The sequence below is a fragment of the Rhinatrema bivittatum genome, chromosome 1 (assembly GCF_901001135.1).
Source record: "Rhinatrema bivittatum chromosome 1, aRhiBiv1.1, whole genome shotgun sequence".
NCBI classification, from domain to species: Eukaryota; Metazoa; Chordata; class Amphibia; order Gymnophiona; family Rhinatrematidae; genus Rhinatrema; species Rhinatrema bivittatum.
The window spans coordinates 59241317-59259570 of record NC_042615.1 but is presented as its reverse complement, the minus strand read 5'-3'; the positions used below and the strand labels follow the sequence as shown (position 1 = coordinate 59259570).

Below are 18254 nucleotides of genomic sequence, written 5' to 3'. Positions count from 1 at the left end.
ATTGTTTGATCTCTCTCAGTTGTAGTCTTTCATAGATTTTAAGAATGCAGACGTGTTGGGATCCTTGCTTCCTGATGTGTTAAGAAGATGGGCTTGAGGAGGGTGGATTTGGTATGGTCAGCCATTTTTGATTTGAATGGAGGTATGCTCTCTTGAATAGATTTTCTCTTAATTTGTTTTCTTATATTACTCCCTGTTTTGTTTTGTTTTCTTTGCCCTACCCTTCCTTCTGATTTTGGCCTTCTGAAAATACGGAGTATATTAATATTATTATTATTTTTAAATTATTAGTATTTTCCAAATGAGTACTTTTTTCTTTGCAGGGTGATGCTAGCATGAAATTTTATAGTTCAATAAATCTTCAAAAATCAATGGCAATACCCCTCAATTTACAATACCCAAAAAATAATTTTGAACATGTGAGGGAAACTGTAAGATACAGTAATGGATTATTAATTGATTCTTAAAATCCCAGGAGTCGGTATCAGAGTATTCAGTGCTTCAATCTCCTGGGCTCCTACCCACAAAAAATAATGAACAGGAAGAAGTAAATGACGTTAACAAAGTGCAAGTAAATGAGAGGGGCTGTAGCCCTTTGTGGGCAGGAGCCCAGGAGATTAAAGCACTGAATACTCTGATACCGACTCCCGGGATTTTAACAATCAATTAATAATCCATTATTGTATCTTACAGTTTCCCTCATGTTCAAAATTATTTTTTGGGTATACTTCAATAAATAACATAAAAATACCTGACCTTGAATCCTGTTTTTTAAAAGTATGCAAAGAAACTTAGAGAAGATAAGGCCATCGCGGAAAGATTAAATGATTTCTTTGCTTCGGTGTTTACTGAAGAGGATGTTGGGGAGGTACCCGTAATGGAGAAGGTTTTCATGGGTAATGATTCAGATGGACTGAATCAAATCACGGTGAACCTAGAAGATGTGGTAGGCCTGATTGACAAACTGAAGAGTAGTAAATCACCTGGACCGGATGGTATACACCCCAGAGTTCTGAAGGAACTAAAAAATGAAATTTCAGACCTATTAGTAAAAATTTGTAACTTATCATTAAAATCATCCATTGTACCTGAAGACTGGAGGATAGCAAATGTAACCCCAATATTTAAAAAGGGCTCCAGGGGCGATCCGGGAAACTACAGACCGGTTAGCCTGACTTCAGTGCCAGGAAAAATAGTGGAAAGTGTTATAAACATCAAAATCACAGAACATATAGAAAGACATGGTTTAATGGAACAAAGTCAGCATGGCTTTACCCAGGGCAAGTCTTGCCTCACAAATCTGCTTCACTTTTTTGAAGGAGTTAATAAACATGTGGATAAAGGTGAACCGGTAGATATAGTATACTTGGATTTTCAGAAGGCGTTTGACAAAGTTCCTCATGAGAGGCTTCTAGGAAAAGTAAAAAGTCATGGGATAGGTGGCGATGTCCTTTCGTGGATTGCAAACTGGCTAAAAGACAGGAAACAGAGAGTAGGATTAAATGGGCAATTTTCTCAGTGGAAGGGAGTGGACAGTGGAGTACCTCAGGGTTCTGTGTTGGGACCCTTACTGTTCAATATATTTATAAATGATCTGGAAAGAAATACGACGAGTGAGATAATCAAATTTGCAGATGACACAAAATTGTGCAGAGTAGTTAAATCACAAGCAGATTGTGATAAATTGCAGGAAGACCTTGTGAGACTGGAAAATTGGGCATCCAAATGGCAGATGAAATTTAATGTGGATAAGTGCAAGGTGATGCATATAGGGAAAAATAACCCATGCTATAATTACACGATGTTGGGTTCCATATTAGGTGCTACAACCCAAGAAAGAGATCTAGGTGTCATAGTGGATAACACATTGAAATCGTCGGTTCAGTGTGCTGCGGCAGTCAAAAAAGCAAACAGAATGTTGGGAATTATTAGAAAAGGAATGATGAATAAAACGGAAAATGTCATAATGCCTCTGTATCGCTCCATGGTGAGACCGCACCTTGAATACTGTGTACAATTCTGGTCGCCGCATCTCAAAAAAGATATAATTGCGATGGAGAAGGTACAGAGAAGGGCTACCAAAATGATAAGGGGAATGGAACAACTCCCCTATGAGGAAAGACTAAAGAGGTTAGGACTTTTCAGCTTGGAGAAGAGACGACTGAGGGGGGATATGATAGAGGTGTTTAAAATCATGAGAGGTCTAGAACGGGTAGATGTGAATCTGTTATTTACTCTTTCGGATAGTAGAAGGACTAGGGGACACTCCATGAAGTTAGCATGGGGCACATTTAAAACTAATCGGAGAAAGTTCTTTTTTACTCAACGCACAATTAAACTCTGGAATTTGTTGCCAGAGAATGTGGTTCGTGCAGTTAGTATAGCTGTGTTTAAAAAAGGATTGGATAAGTTCTTGGAGGAGAAGTCCATTACCTGCTATTAAGTTCACTTAGAGAATAGCCACTGCCATTAGCAATGGTTACATGGAATAGACTTAGTTTTTGGGTACTTGCCAGGTTCTTATGGCCTGGATTGGCCACTGTTGGAAACAGGATGCTGGGCTTGATGGACCCTTGGTCTGACCCAGTATGGCATTTTCTTATGTTCTTATGTTCTTAACACTTGGGAGTTCTGCAACCATGTGGCAAAATATTTTGTGATGTGATGAAAATAAACTAGAACCTTTGGGCCTGAATACAAAGCATTATTATGTTTGGTGCACATCCAACACAGCACATAATCCAGAGAACACCATCCCTATGGTTAAGCATGGTGTATCCGCATGATGTTATGGGGATGTTTCTCATTGGCAGGGTGTGCAGCACAAGTTGGGACAGAAAGGACAATTAATGGAGAAAAGAACAGAAAAGTTTGTGAGGAAAACCTGCCTTCTGCAAGAAAGCTGAAACTGGGATGTAAGTTCACCTTTCAGCATGACAGTGAGCCAAAGACCACAGCCAAAGCTACACTGGAGTGGCAAAGGTATGAAAAAGTAAATATCCTGCAGTGACCCCATTAGTCACTAACTCAATCCAGTTGAACATCTGTGGCATGATTTGAAGATTGCTATCCATCAGAGCTCCACCAAGAAATTGACAGAGCTTGAACAGTTCTGTAACAAAGAATGGTCTAACATTGACAAATCCTAGGTATGAAAGGTTGGTGGAGACCTGTCACAGCAGTAATTGCTGCCTTAGGTGCTTCCACCAAGTATTGACTCTAGGGAGTGCAGACTTATCCAGTTGTTGGATTTTGGTTTTGTTTTTTCTCCTAAGACAAGCAAGATGGTAGTCCTCACACACGGATGACATCATCAGATGGAGCCCAGCATGGAAAACTTATGTCAAAGTTTCTAGAACTTTGACTACGCACTCTGAGCATGCCCAGCATACCCTAATCCACGCGGCCATGCGGGATCCCTCTTCAGACTCTTTATTTTCTGCGGAGCTTTTGCTTCGCGGTTTGTGAGCTCATGCTCTTTAAGCTAAAAAAAACACCTAAGAGTGGAAAACTTTTGCCAATTCATCAGTGTTTTTCTTGGTTTTTCTCGAATCGGGTCCCTCTTCAGTTCCCCTTGCTTGCCCTTGACACTGGCAGGGCCCTCCATTCTGTCTGTGCCGCTGGTGGATAGCGGTGCCGGGGACCAACTGCTGTTGGTCTCCTCCAGGTCGAGGAAGTTGGGTTCGTCATTGTCAAACTCTGCACTGGGGAAAGAACAGGCTTCGCAGCAAGGGAAGCCAAGGAAGCATTGGCACCAGTTGCCCTTGATTCTCAGGTTGGCTCCGGTGCTTGCCGTGATGCCACCAAAGTGACCCTGTGGCGAGGAGAGCCTATTCTCCATCGATGCCGGGGGTCTGCGATGGTCTCCATTAGTCCTGATGTGAGTTGCTGATCCACCTCGAGGTTCTGAGGAAGATCTGGCCTGCGTTCCAGTCCATTTTGGTATTGGCAACCTTTGAGGAGGAGTTAGTGCAGAATCCAGCTGGCGGTCAATAGGGTGCTGCGGGGCATCGAGCCAGTGGCACCGACAGTATCTGTGCCCAGGCTTTCCCTGCTGGAACTGCTGCTGTAGTGTCTCAAAGTACTCATTGGTTTCTTACCGACCCAGCTTGCATCTGTTCCTGGGCAGCAATTGGTGCTTGGTGGGGTACCAATGCTGCTCCTGACCGATGAGGTGGTCGTCACTGGTTCCTCCAAGGAGGAAGCCTTGTCAGTACCAACGGCGTTACCATGGCCTGTAGCCTCCCATCCAGCTTTGCTGGGGCCAGCAGCAGTGCCATCGGTGCCCACACCCCTTGATGAAGGCAGACCACCTAGGGTCTCATCCCCTATAGATTACAGCGAGGATGATGCACCTTATGATCCCTGGGGGGGGGGGGGGGGAATGACACTGGGGTCCTCCATGGAGGACTTGGAGGCTCTCCCCTAGCAGCCATCTCTTCCAGAAGAGTGAAAGAGATCTTCCCCCTGAGGACCTGACCTTTGCAGTTTTGTGTGGGCGATGGCGGAGGCCATCCCATTTCAATTGATGACTGAGGAGGATGCCCGGCACAAGATGCTGAGATGCTTCAGTTTGTGGCGGTCCTGATGTACGAAATCTTTGAGTTGCTGTTGAGGATTTGGGAACACCCCCTCACAGTTCCTCCTGTCAACTGGAAGGCGGACGGGGTTTACCTCGTCCAACAGGCTACCAGATTTGAGAAATGTCAGTTGGCATACCAATCGGTAGTGGTCGAATCCGCTCTCAAGAAGGCCAAGCGTTCTCAGACCCATGCCTTGGCACCCCCAGGACGGGATCACAGAGTGCTGGATGCCCTTGGGAGGAAAGCTTTTCAGGGGACTATGCTCATTTTCAGCATTGCCTCCTATTAGCTCTACATGAGCTAATACTCTCGCAACCTCTGGAAGCAGGTGCAGGAGGTGGCTGAGTGGCTGCCTCATCAGCAGCAAGACACCTTTTTGTCACTGGTACGTCAGGGCCTGGAGTGCGGAAAACATGAAGTGTACTCCACCTACGATGTTTTTGAGATGGCAGTGAGAGTCTCTGTGGCGGGAATTGGCACTTGCAGAATGGCATGGCTGTGGGCCTCAGATCTCTGACCAGAGGTACAGGAAAGCCTTGCTGACCTGCCATGTACTGGAGAGAATCTCTTCAGAGACAAGTTGAGGAACATGGTGGCCCAGTAGCGGGATTGCTATGAGACTCTCAAGCAACTGTCCGCAAGCACTTCACATCCGTGCTTCTCAGCCAGGAGGTTGGCAAGGGCAGAGGAAGTCTTTCTACCGCTAAAGGAAGTACTATACTAAGCCCACTCGCTCCCATTCCCGGAGGGTGAGCTCCTGTGGCCATCCCAGGTAGCAGTGAGCTCCCAAGCCCCAACCAGTGCCCCAGTCAAATCCCAGGATAGATTTTTGACTGGATTGTGGGGAGCATAAGCTAGCCACCTGTACCCGAGATGCTGGGCTCCTGGTTGGGGGCAGGCTATGGTTTTTCGTGGACCGGTGACCCAGTGTAACCTCAGACCAGTGGGTATTATCCTTCATCCGCCAGGAGTACCGATTGAGCCTATTGGGTGTCCCTCCAAATTTTCCTCCGTGCCTGTCTTGGGGCCCAGTAGTGTATTAGGAGGTACTGATAAGGGAGCTCTCCACCCTCTTAATGGCCAGAGCAGTCGAGCTTGTCTCACCAAGGCAAAGAGTACGAGGATTCTACTCCCGGTACTTCCTGATTCCAAAGAGAGCAGGGGGACTCCGACCCATCCTAGACCTAAGGGCCTTGAACAGGTTTCTGAAAAGAGAAAAGTTCAAGATGGTTTCCCTGGGCACCCTGATTCCCCTCCTGCAAAAAGGGGACTGGCTATGCTCTCTTGATTTAAAGGATGCATACACTCACATCGAGATCTCTTCAGATCACAGGAAGTATCTTCGATTTGTGGTGGGGAAAACAGCACTTCCAGTACAGTGTGTTGCCGTTCAGGCTAGCATCGGCCCCACGTATCTTTACAAAGTATCTGGTCATGGTGGGGGCCTCCGTAGACTGGGAGTGCATGTTTTTCCCTTATCTGGACAATTGGCTGGTCAAGAACACCTCTTGGCAGAGGCAGATTGGTCCTGGTGCTTGACCGTCTGGGTGCTGGAGTCACTAGGGTTTATAATCAACTACCTGAAGTCTCACCTCAGTCTGTCACCTCATTTGGACTTTATAGGAGCCCTGCTAGACATGGCTCAGGCCAAGGCCTTCCTGTCGCGCTCTAGGGAGTCACTGTCTATCTGGAATGGAGAACGTGATAGCGGACAGACTGAGTCGAGCTTTCAGACCTCATGAATGGTCACTAGACCAGGGAGTTGAACTGGCTCTTTTGCCTCTGGAGACTCCCAGATGTGGACCTGTTTGTGTCCTCCTTCAACAGGAAGGTGACTCAGTTCTACTTCCTGTTTAGGTCAGATGGCGAACCAGCCTCTGACACCTTTGCTCGCCATTGGGGCGAGGATCTTCCGTACGTGTATCTTCCATTCTCACAGGACAAGCAGGATGGTTGTCCTCACAAATGGGTGACATCGAGGATGGAGCCCACCACGGAAAACTTCTGTCAAAGTTTAAACAGAACTTTGACTGGCCCCTACTGGGCATGCCCAGCAAGGCACTGACCCTGCAGCCAGCAGGGGTCTCCCTCCAGTCTTCTTTTTTCCGCGCAGCAGCTGCCACGCGGTGAAAGGAGCTCTCTTACCACGTTCCTGACAGGAATTCGGTTTTTTCTTTCCGAAGAAAATTTGCCCCTCAGGGGTCTCCCTTCGACAAATTTTTGTCACCTTCGCGGAATCCGGTAAGTTTTTTCCGATTTTCATCGACTGCCGTCGATTTTGGCCCTTGAGGCCTGTTGGCACTTACCGATCCCGCGGCTAAATTTGGCCCTAGGCCATGGCGACGGGGTTCCGTCGTTGTCCGGATTGCACCCGGACTATGTCCATCACAGACCCCCATAGGGTCTGTGTTCTGTGTTTGGGAAGTGAGCATGATGTCCTGACTTGCACTAAATGTGCCCTAATGACACCTAAGGGTCGTAAAGCCAGGATGGAGAAGATGGGGCTCCTCTTCCATGCACCCACCCCAACACCATCGATAGCATCGACGTCATCGGAACCGGCACCGTCGAAGTTGCACCACCACCGTCAACCCTCCGGTGACCGTCCACCACCGATGACTTCTCGGCCGTCGACTCCTGTCCCCTCCCCGGATGGGCGAGGAGATCGGAAGGACAAGCATCGCCATCGGCGGCACAAGTCTCGGCCCATCGAGGATCCACAGCCATCGACCTCTGAACAGGCCGAGCCACCGACAAAAAAGCCTCGGTCAGACCTGGCACCGTCCACGTCTCGTTCGCAGGCATTGAGGAAACCCTTATTTTATTTATTTATTTGTGTTTTTCTATACCGGCATTCACGGGAGTACGTATCATGTCGGTTTACATAAAACAAGGGGTGATCAATACATTATAACATACATAACTAAAACATAAGAGTATACATTACAGTAGTATAAAACAAGTGCACGGAAGAGAAAGTTACAATAAACAGGGGTTATTCTAACTGGGATTAGAGTTAAAGGAAAGATAAACAAGTTTAATAAGAATTAAAACATTGTAGTGATTGGTTTGTAGTGATTGATTCCGTTTGGAAGGGAATGTTCAATTAAGTAATTGTTCTTTTAAATAAATATTTTATTTGATAGAAAATGTTCAGTATTGCTGTATTAGATTTTGCTGCAATTGCTGGAAGTGAATCCTTAAGGGTCTGGAAATGCTTCATGAACAGCCATGTTTTCAGTCTCTTTCTGAAGGTTAGGAGACATGGTTCCTGTCTTAATTCTAAGGGGATTGAGTTCCATAGTGGGGGACCTGCTGTGGAGAAGGCCCGATCTCTCAATGTTATATGTTGGGTGGTATTGTTGTGTGGTACCTGTAGATATTCTCTATAAGCTTCTCTGATGGGTCTATTGGAGGAGTGTTTTTTGAGAGCTATTTGTAGATCGAGTGGAGCCAGCCCATGGATATTCTTGTAGATTGTGGTGAGGGACTTATGAATTATTCTATAATGGATTGGTAACCAGTGAAGGTCTTTGAGGACTGGTGTAATGTGATCTCTTCTCCTTTTGTTTGTTAGTATTCTTGCTGCCGTGTTCTGTATCAATTGGAGAGGTTTAGTATGTGCTGATGGGAGGCCTAGAAGAATCGAGTTGCAGTAATCAATTTTAGCAAATATTATTGCTTGGAGCACTGTTCTATAGTCATGGAAGTGAAATAGGGGTTTTATCCTTTTTAATACGTGCAGTTTGTGGAAGCAGTCTTTGGTTGTTTGGTTGATAAATGATTTAAAATTTAATCGGTTGTCTATGGAAACTCCTAAATCTCTTACTTTTGAGGTTTGCAAGTTGGCTGGAGGGTTTGTAGTGATTTTGCAATTGTCTGGAGAGATTAGAATGAATTCGCTTTTTGATTGGTTTAGAATTAAATTTAAGCTGGATAAGAGATCGTTTATTTCATGAGAACAATTTTCCCAAAGTTCTAGAGCTTTAGTGATGGATTCTTTAATGGGGATCAGAATCTGGACATCGTCGGCAAATATGAAGTGTTTAAGGTTCAATTTGTTTAGCAATTGGCAAAGCGGGAGAAGGTATAAGTTGAAAAGTGTCGGTGAAAGGGAGGAACCCTGAGGAACTCCTTGCGAAGATGGGTATCTGGGGGATTCTTTGTTGTGAATTTTAACCTTGAAACCTCTGTTTTCTAAGAATGTCTTGAACCATGTTAGTGCTGATCCTGCAATACCGATGTTCGCCAGTTGTTTTAGTAATATGGCGTGGTTGACAGTATCGAACGCTGCAGATAGGTCCAATAGAATCAGAAGGAAGGCCTGTCCTTTGTCTAGGCCCAATATAATGTAGTCAGTCAGTGAAATGAGAAGGGATTCGGTGCTTGATGCCTTTCTGAAACCAAATTGAGTAGGGAATAGAATTCCGTGTTCCTCTATGTAATCCGATAGTTGTGTGTTGACTAGTTTCTCCATCACCTTGGCAATGAAAGGCAGATTTGAGATTGGACGGAAGCTGTTGGGATCATTGGGGTCCAAGTTAGGCTTCTTAAGGAGCGGTTTGATGGATGCTAGTTTGAGGTTGTCTGGATAGAAACCCTGGGTGAATGAGCAGTTTATGATGTCTGCTAGGGTTTTGGTTATGGTGTCCGGGATTAGCAGTAGTAATTTTGACGGGATCTGGTCTAATGGATGCGATGAGGGTTTCATTTTTTTAAGAAGTGTTTGGATCTCTGAGGAAGTGGTGAGTTCAAGAGATTGGAGGGAAATGTCTTTATTATGGAGTACGTAATTGCTAGCTGGTGAGCCTGTATTAGACTTTAATTGTGATAGCAGGTTCGTGATTTTCTTACTGAAGAAGAGTGCCAGCTCATCAGCTTTTGTTTGAGCTTGGTTAGGTGGTATGTCAGAAGGGTTTTCATGAGTTAGATTGGAGACAAATGTGAATAGCGCTTTAGAGTCGAATATAATGTTATGAATCTTTTGAGCGTAGAAGTCCCTTTTTGTTTTTAGAGTGGAGCTCTTGTATGAATGGAGGGCGAGTTTGTATGTAGAAAGTGTAGTGGGGGAAGGAGCTTTCCGCCATTTACTTTCTTTTTGACGTAGGTTAAGTTTAAGGCTTTTGAGTTCGTTAGAAAACCATGGCTGCCTTTTTGATGCACCTTGTTTGACTTTTTTTGTTATCCATGGACACAGTTTGTTTGCCACAGATTCTGTTATGTTGGACCAGGAATTTACGGCTGTATTAGGTGATGTGACATCTATGTGTGAGAGTTCCGTGATTAGATGATTGCTGAGTTCATCCGAGGGGCATACTTTTCTGTAAAGAAATGAGTGTTGAGGGGAGTGTTTATTGTTCGTTTGGGTCATTGAGAAGGTGGTGGAGATTAAAGAATGGTCTGACCAGGGAACTTTTTGGCATGTGGGTTGTACTGTATGTGTAATACCTGGGTTCACAAAGATTAGGTCCAGTGTGTGACCAGCTTTGTGGGTGGGTTCATTGATTATTTGTTTGAATCCCATTGCAGACATGGCTGTAAGAATGGTTTCGCAGCTGGTTGAGAGTGTGGGGTTATCAACGTGCAGGTTGAAATCTCCTAGGATTATCGTTGGGAAGTCTGGTTTTAGATATGAAGCTAAGATTTCTAGGAATGGTGATGGATCTGCTTCTAGAAGTCCTGGGGGGGCATATACTAGAAGGATTAGTAGAGAGTCTGATTTGAAAAGACCTGTTTCCAATTTCGAGTCAGATTTGATTGGGTGCTGAGAGAATCTAAGATCTTTCTTAGCTGCTAAGAGAATGCCCCCACCCCTTTTTTTCTGTCGTGGGATAGAGAAAAAGTCGTAAGTCTGAGTTGGTAGTTGGTTAATTAATGCTATATCTGTAGATTTAAACCATGTTTCTGTTATAGCACATAGGTCTGGGTTTGCATCTAGGAGAAGATCATTTAAAATCAGAGATTTCTTGGATAGTGATTGAGCATTAAATAGAATCAGTGAGAACAGAGTGAATCCTAGAAGTTGTGTGATTGGAGTAATCATGATGGGGATGAGGGATTTGTAGGTTCGTTGATTGTAGAGTATGTTTGGTTTTCCTGAGAGTAGTGTTCTATGATGGAGAATCGGTATAGGGAGACCGTGGTACATTGTTTGCATTGTTAGGAGCGAAAGTGGTGTTAGTGAGTATTGGCTGAGTTGTCAGTGATTGGCTGAGTTGTCAGTGATGTGGCGACTGGATGTTAGATCAGTAGCTGAGTTGATTAGTTGGTGGCGTTTAGTTGTCTAGGTATTTGTTGGGTTGTCTGAGTTCACAATAGATGGTTGTTTGAGTGGTATTTGAGTTGTCTGGTGTTGGCGTCTGGTAGTCTGGGTAGTAGTTGCGTTGTCTGGTGTTGGCGTCTGGTAGTCTGGGTAGTAGTTGAGTTGTCTGGTGGTGGCGTCTGGTAGTCTGGGTAGAGTTGAGTTGTCTGGTGGTGGCGTTTGGTAGTCTGGGTAGTAGTTGAGTTGTCTGGTGGTGGCGTTAGGTAGTCTGGGTAGAGTTGAGTTGTCTGGTGGTGGCGTTTGGTAGTCTGGGTAGTAGTTGAGTTGTCTGGTGGTGGCGTTTGGTAGTCTGGGTAGTAGTTGAGTTGTCTGGTGGTAGTGTTTGTTAGTTTAGTTAGTTTTGTTTTTTGTGAAGTCCTGTGAAGTCTATTTTCAGTCGGTGCTGTCTGTTCGTCTGCAAATGTGGAGTCCGGTTGTCTGAGCAGTGAAGAATTATTTTTGACGCTGTGTCGTTAGTGCAGACTGCGGCGTCTCATAGGGTTGTCTGTGTTGTAAAGGGCTTGCTTGTAGGATTGGTAGTCTGAATGCTAACTGTTTGTTTGGTAATGTTGTGCTGTGAATTAGGTTGCCTCTGTGGGGTACAGCTCCGCTCTTAGGGTCCGCACTAAGGGGCGCACAAAGGGGCAGGCCCCTTTGTCGCGCTCCTTCGGCGCGCGGCGCCTGGTGTCTTGTCTTTTTAAACGTGTGCCGGCGCGCTCGGGTGACGTCAGCGGCGCGACTTCGATGATCGGAGGCAGAGGCGGCGTCGGTCGGTCTGCAGGACTAGGCCCAACCCTGGTGGACTCCTCCCCGGATCGAGTCGCTCGGCCGGAGGGGCTGGATTGAGGCAGCGAGGAGCGGCTGTAAGCTGCTGTCCGAGAAGAAAAGGGCAGCGCAAAGGTAAGATCCCCGCGTGGCCGGGGCGGGGCCCACGGTGGTAGGGCGAGAGTTAAGGGCCTTACCCCGATGGGCTCGAGCGCCGGCTGCGCGGGCCTCTCTCCCAGCTCCTACTCGGGTCCGAAGATGGTTCCTTCACGGACCGGTCGTGTTGTGAGAAAAGGGCGCCTGGTAGCGTGTCGGCCCTTTAAATCCTCTGCCGGCGCGCTCGGGTGACGTCAGCGGCGCGACTTTGATGATCGGAGGCAGAGGCGGCGTCGGTCGGTCTGCAGGACTAGGCCCAACCCTGGTGGACTCCTCCCCGGATCGAGTCGCTCGGCCGGAGGGGCTGGATTGAGGCAGCGAGGAGCGGCTGTAAGCTGCTGTCCGAGAAGAAAAGGGCAGCGCAAAGGTAAGATCCCCGCGTGGCCGGGGCGGGGCCCACAGTGGTAGGGCGAGAGTTAAGGGCCCTACCCCGATGGGCTCGAGCGCCGGCTGCGCGGGCCTCTCTCCCAGCTCCTACTCGGGTCCGAAGATGGTTCCTTCACGGACCGGTCGTGTTGTGAGAAAAGGGCGCCTGGTAGCGTGTCGGCCCTTTAAATCCTCTGCCGGCGCGCTCGGGTGACGTCAGCGGCGCGACTTCGATGATCGGAGGCAGAGGCGGCGTCGGTCGGTCTGCAGGACTAGGCCCAACCCTGGTGGACTCCTCCCCGGATCGAGTCGCTCGGCCGGAGGGGCTGGATTGAGGCAGCGAGGAGCGGCTGTAAGCTGCTGTCCGAGAAGAAAAGGGCAGCGCAAAGGTAAGATCCCCGCGTGGCCGGGGCGGGGCCCACGGTGGTAGGGCGAGAGTTAAGGGCCTTACCCCGATGGGCTTGAGCGCCGGCTGCGCGGGCCTCTCTCCCAGCTCCTACTCGGGTCCGAAGATGGTTCCTTCACGGACCGGGATCACGGCTCCCACACCCCTCTCGGGGTGTGGGAGCCATGATCCCACCGGTTACGGTGGTCCCTCTGGCTCTGCCTCAGCCTCCCTCTCCCGTCGAGCCGGGTATCGTTACCCCTGGTCTCCGGGCAGAACTGGACCGGCTGGTCCAGGAGGCCATCGAGAAAGCAATGCAAAGGTTCCAGCCTCCACCGGCACCGTCTCCGGCACCGATTCTGGCACCGCCTCCGGCACCGACCTCGGCACCGACTCCGCCACCGAGGAGGGAACCGATCACCGAGCCTCTAGTGGAAGCGCTGGCACCGCTGCTGAATCGTATGGAGGCACTCATGCGGGCCCTTCCATCGGTGATTCCAGTAGCACCGACTACACCATCGTCTCCGGCAGGATTCTCATCGGCAGGAGAAACACCGTTTCGGATTCCCCCGTCCGGAGTAGTCCCATCGGTGCCTTCGCATACCTCTCCACCGATTTATCCCTCGGCTCCATCGATTCCAAGACCGGCACCGATTCCATCGGCAGCCCCGAAGCCCTCGATGCCGTTTACAGTTCCGCTTGCAGCACCGATTCCATCCAGATTTCCATCGATGCCTTTGGATCCTCAACCAGGTCCTTCAGGTCTGCAAGCCCCACATGATCCTTATGATACCTGGGGTGATGATACATCTTCTGATACAGATTTGCCATCCCCACCATCTCCTACAGAGAGTAGAAAACGATCTCCTCCTGAAGATCTCTCCTTTATTAATTTTGTAAAGGAGATGTCAGAAATTGTACCTTTTCAGTTGCAATCTGAGACCGATGACAGGCACCAAATGATGGAACTGCTCCAATTTCTGGATGCCCCAAAAATCATCGCTTCCATCCCCATTCACCAGGTATTTCTGGATCTTTTAAAGAAAAACTGGGAATCTCCTTCATCTGTGTCACCAGTTAATAAGAAAGCTGACTCCACATACCTCGTTCAGTCAGCACCAGGATTTCAGAAGCCTCAACTGGATCATCGCTCTGTTGTAGTTGAGTCTGCACAAAAGAAGGCCAAGCGCCTAAAACCACACTCTTCCACTCCCCCTATCAAGGACAACAAATTCCTAGATAGTGTGGGACGGAAAGTGTATCATGGGGCCATGTTGATATCTCGCATAGCTTCATACCAACTTTACATGACTCAATACAACAGAGCCATCCTTAAACAGATGCAGGACTACGCTGACACGTTACCGGACCAATACCAGCCACAGCTTCAAGCCCTTCTTCACAAAGGATTTGAGGCTGGGAAGCACGAGATCAGAATGGCCTACGATATCTTCGATGCTTCCACAAAAGTCTCAGCTACTGCCATCTCAGCCAGACGTTGGGCTTGGTTGAAGTCATCTAACCTTCGCCCAGAGGTCCAGGATCGTCTAGCCGATTTACCCTGCTTAGGGGACAATCTGTTTGGAGAACAGATTCAACAAATTGTGGCAGAATTGAAGGATCACCACGAGACGTTGAAGCAACTTTCGTCTGTTCCATCTGAGGTATCCTCCAAACCACCACCTAAGAAGGACTCTAAAAAGTCTTTCTTTCGGCCACGTCGTTATTATCCTCCGTCGGCTAGGCCTCGTCCGGCTCGATCCTCCACTAGACCTCAGCCACGCCAACCTCGAAAACAAAGACCTGCTGTGGCCCCACCTCCTGGGCCTGCGGCAGGCCTTTGACTTCCCGGTACGGAGCACATGCCACATCCCACTTCCCGACATCCCTGTGGGGGGTCGTCTGTGCCACTTTTTACAGCATTGGATACAGATTACCTCAGATCAGTGGGTGCTGGCAATTATCACACAGGGTTACCACCTCAACTTCATAACTCTTCCGGCAGACTCCCCGCCTCTTCAAGCATGGAGTCTATCCAGCCACTTGACTCAATTACAACAGGAAGTATCCCTTCTTTTGCAATCAAATGCTATAGAACCCGTCCCTCCCTCTCAACGAGGCAAGGGATTCTACTCCAGGTACTTCCTAATTCCAAAGAAGTCAGGGGGGCTACGTCCCATTTTGGACCTTCGAGCCCTCAACAAGTACCTTCAAAAAGAAAAGTTCAAGATGGTAACCCTGGGCGCGCTACTCCCTCTGCTGCAAAGGGGGGATTGGCTGTGCTCCCTCGACCTAAAGGATGCTTATACCCACATTGCGATAACACAATCCCATCGCAAGTATCTGCGGTTTCTGGTAGGCCGCGACCATTATCAATACCGAGTACTACCTTTCGGTCTGGCATCTGCTCCACGAGTCTTCACCAAATGCCTCGTAGTGGTAGCAGCATTCCTCAGGAAGGAAGGTGTCCTCGTCTACCCCTATCTGGACGATTGGCTAATCAGGGCCTCCACCCCTCAGATTGCCCACTCCTCCCTAAAATTGACAATCAACACACTCCTTTCCTTAGGGTTTCTTGTCAATTACGAGAAATCTTGCTTAGTCCCATCTCAAACCTTATCTTTCATTGGGGCAGACTTGGACACCTTACAGGCAAAGGCCTACCTTCCGCTGCAGCGGGTCCAAACTCTCATGTCCCTAGCTCGCCAGCTCCAGTCTCAAGACACGGCCACGGCTCGCCAATTCCTCATTCTCCTAGGACACATGGCATCCTCAGTTCAAGTCACTCCCATGACCCGACTAGCCATGAGAGTAACACAATGGACTCTGCGACACCAATGGATTCAAGCTTCTCAGCGCCTGTCCTCCATAGTCGCAGTTACACAAGCGCTTCGCCTGTCTTTAACCTGGTGGACGACTCAAATCAATCTCCTTCAGGGCTTACCTTTTCTCCTACCAGATCCACAAGTAATCCTGACCACCGACGCTTCCCACATCGGTTGGGGGGGCTCATGTGGACGATTTCCAAACCCAAGGGTTATGGTCACCAGAGGAAGCCGAACACCAGATAAATTTTTTGGAACTTTGAGCAATCCGTTACGCGCTCAGAACGTTCAAAGATCGTCTTTCGAATCAGATAATCTTAATCCAGACAGACAACCAAGTGGCCATGTGGTACATAAACAAGCAGGGAGGCACAGGCTCTTTCCTTCTGTGTCAGGAAGCTGTGCAGATTTGGGCAGAAGCCCTCTCCCACTCCATGTACCTCAGGGCCACTTACCTGCCGGGAGTAGACAATGTATTGGCAGATCAGCTGAGCCGGGTCTTCCAACCACACGAGTGGTCACTCGATCCTCTGGTAGCGACCTCTCTTTTTCACATGTGGGGTTCTCCCCACATAGATCTCTTTGCATCCCCTCAGAACCACAAAGTAGACAATTACTGTTCTCTCATTCGGAGCCACCACTCTCGGCCGAGGGATGCCTTCTCCCTCAAGTGGACATCAGGTCTGCTCTATGCATTCCCTCCACTTCCTCTTCTGTCAAGGACTCTCGTGAAGCTTCGCCAGGACGGAGGAACCATGATCCTGATAGCACCCCACTGGCCACGCCAGGTGTGGTTTCCCATTCTTCAGGATCTCTCCATCCGCAGGCACATCCCTCTGGGAACGGATCCGCATCTGCTCACTCAGAACGACGGATGCCTCCTACATCCCAACCTCCAAGCCTTGTCCCTGACGGCATGGATGTTGAAAGGTTAGTCCTTCAGCCTTTTAACCTTTCGGATTCGGTTTCTCGTGTCCTGATAGCTTCACGAAAGCCCTCCACCAGAAGATCCTATTCGTATAAATGGAAAAGGTACACATCTTGGTGCACTTCCCAGTCCCTTGATCCCCTTTCCTGTCCAATCTCTAAGTTCTTGGACTATTTATGGCATCTATCGGAATCGGGTCTTAAAACCTCTTCCATTAGGATGCATGTCAGTGCAGTAGCCGCTTTCCATAAAGGCATACAGGGTGTCCCTATTTCAGTACAACCCCTGGTAACACGTTTTCTTAAAGGCTTGCTCCATCTGAAGCCACCCTTACGTCCTCCGGCCCCATCTTGGGATCTTAATCTGGTTCTTGGTCGGCTAATGAAACCACCTTTCGAACCTCTACACTCCTGTGAATTAAAGTATCTCACATGGAAGGTATTATTCCTTTTAGCTGTCACTTCAGCTCGCAGGGTTAGTGAGTTACAGGCCTTAGTCACCTATCCGCCTTACACTAAACTCCTGCAGGACCGGGCGGTACTCCGCACTCACCCTAAATTTTTACCTAAGGTAGTTTCTGAGTTTCATATTAATCAATCCATCATACTACCTATCTTTTTTCCCAGGCCCCACTCCAACTCCGGGGAACAGACTCTGCATACCCTAGACTGTAAACGGGCTCTAGCTTTTATCTAGACCGTACAGTTTCTCACAGGAAGAGCACTCAATTATTCGTCTCTTTCCATCCTAACAAGTTAGGACAACCTGTGGGTAAGCAGGCTCTTTCCTCCTGGTTGGCGGACTGCATTTCTTTTTGCTATCAGCAAGCTGGCATTCCTTTTCAAGACCGTGTAAAAGCACACTCTGTGAGGGCCATGGCGACTTCGGTGGCACACCTTCGATCGGTGCCGCTTCCTGACATCTGCAAAGCTGCAACCTGGAGTTCTCTCCATACTTTTGCAGCCCACTATTGTTTGGACAAAGCTGGAAGACAGGAGTCCATCTTCGGCCAATCTGTCTTGCGTAACCTTTTTCCAACATGATGTACCAACACCCTTCCACCTTCCCGGTAGGGTGCGGATGCCCTTACCAAATTCCACCCCAGTTGTTGTGCCTCTTGCACGTCGTTGGGTGCATTTGGTGCAAGTCAGGACATCCTCAGCTCGGTACTCACCCATTTGTGAGGACAACCATCCTGCTTGTCCTGTGAGAAAGCAAATGTTGCTTACCTGATGTAACAGGTGTTCTCACAGGACAGCAGGATGTTAGTCCTCACGAAACCCGCCCGCCACCCCGCGGTGTTGGGTTCGTTTTGTTTTTACTTTTTAGGCACTGCCTGTAGCTTTGAAAATCAGACTGGAGGGAGACCCCTGCTGGCTGCAGGGTCAGTGCCTTGCTGGGCATGCCCAGTAGGGGCCAGTCAAAGTTCTGTTTAAACTTTGACAGAAGTTTTCCGTGGTGGGCTCCATCCTCGATGTCACCCATTTGTGAGGACTAACATCCTGCTGTCCTGTGAGAACACCTGTTACATCAGGTAAGCAACATTTGCTTTTCCTCTAGGCTTGAAGACTCTCCTGAAGCTTTGAAAGGACCGGGGGACTATGATCCACATAGCTTCTTATTGACCGAGACAGGTCTGGTTTCCACTTCTTCAGGAGTTGTCCTTCCGAAAACCGATCAGTCTGGGGAGTTCCCCAGATCTCATCATGCAGGATCAAGGCAGGCTTTGGCATCCCAATCTCCAGGCCCTGTAGTTCACAACCTAGATGTTGAAAGGCTGATCCTACAGCCGAAATTCTTGCTCCAACTTTCTGACTTGGGCCTCATCACCTCTTCCGTATGAGTGCATCTTACATTGTAGTGGCTTACAGTATTCAAGTACACAGCAAGTCAGTCTCTACCCATTTGTTAATATCTCGTTTCATAAAAGGCCTATGGTGTGTCA

General features: G+C 48.3%; 1 protein-coding gene across 6 annotated transcripts in view; it reads left to right on the top strand.

The window, feature by feature from the left end:
* Window positions 1-18254, top strand: part of FBXW7 (F-box and WD repeat domain containing 7) — an 808352-nt gene that overhangs the window by 93230 nt on the left and 696868 nt on the right. The window contains exon 3 of one of the 6 annotated variants that reach the window (XM_029607399.1): window positions 2814-2982. The exons of the other annotated variants lie outside the window; for them this stretch is intronic. The gene's annotated coding sequence lies outside the window, so the exon portion shown is untranslated. The remainder of the gene's footprint in view (window positions 1-2813; window positions 2983-18254) is intronic. 6 annotated transcript variants of the gene reach the window in all.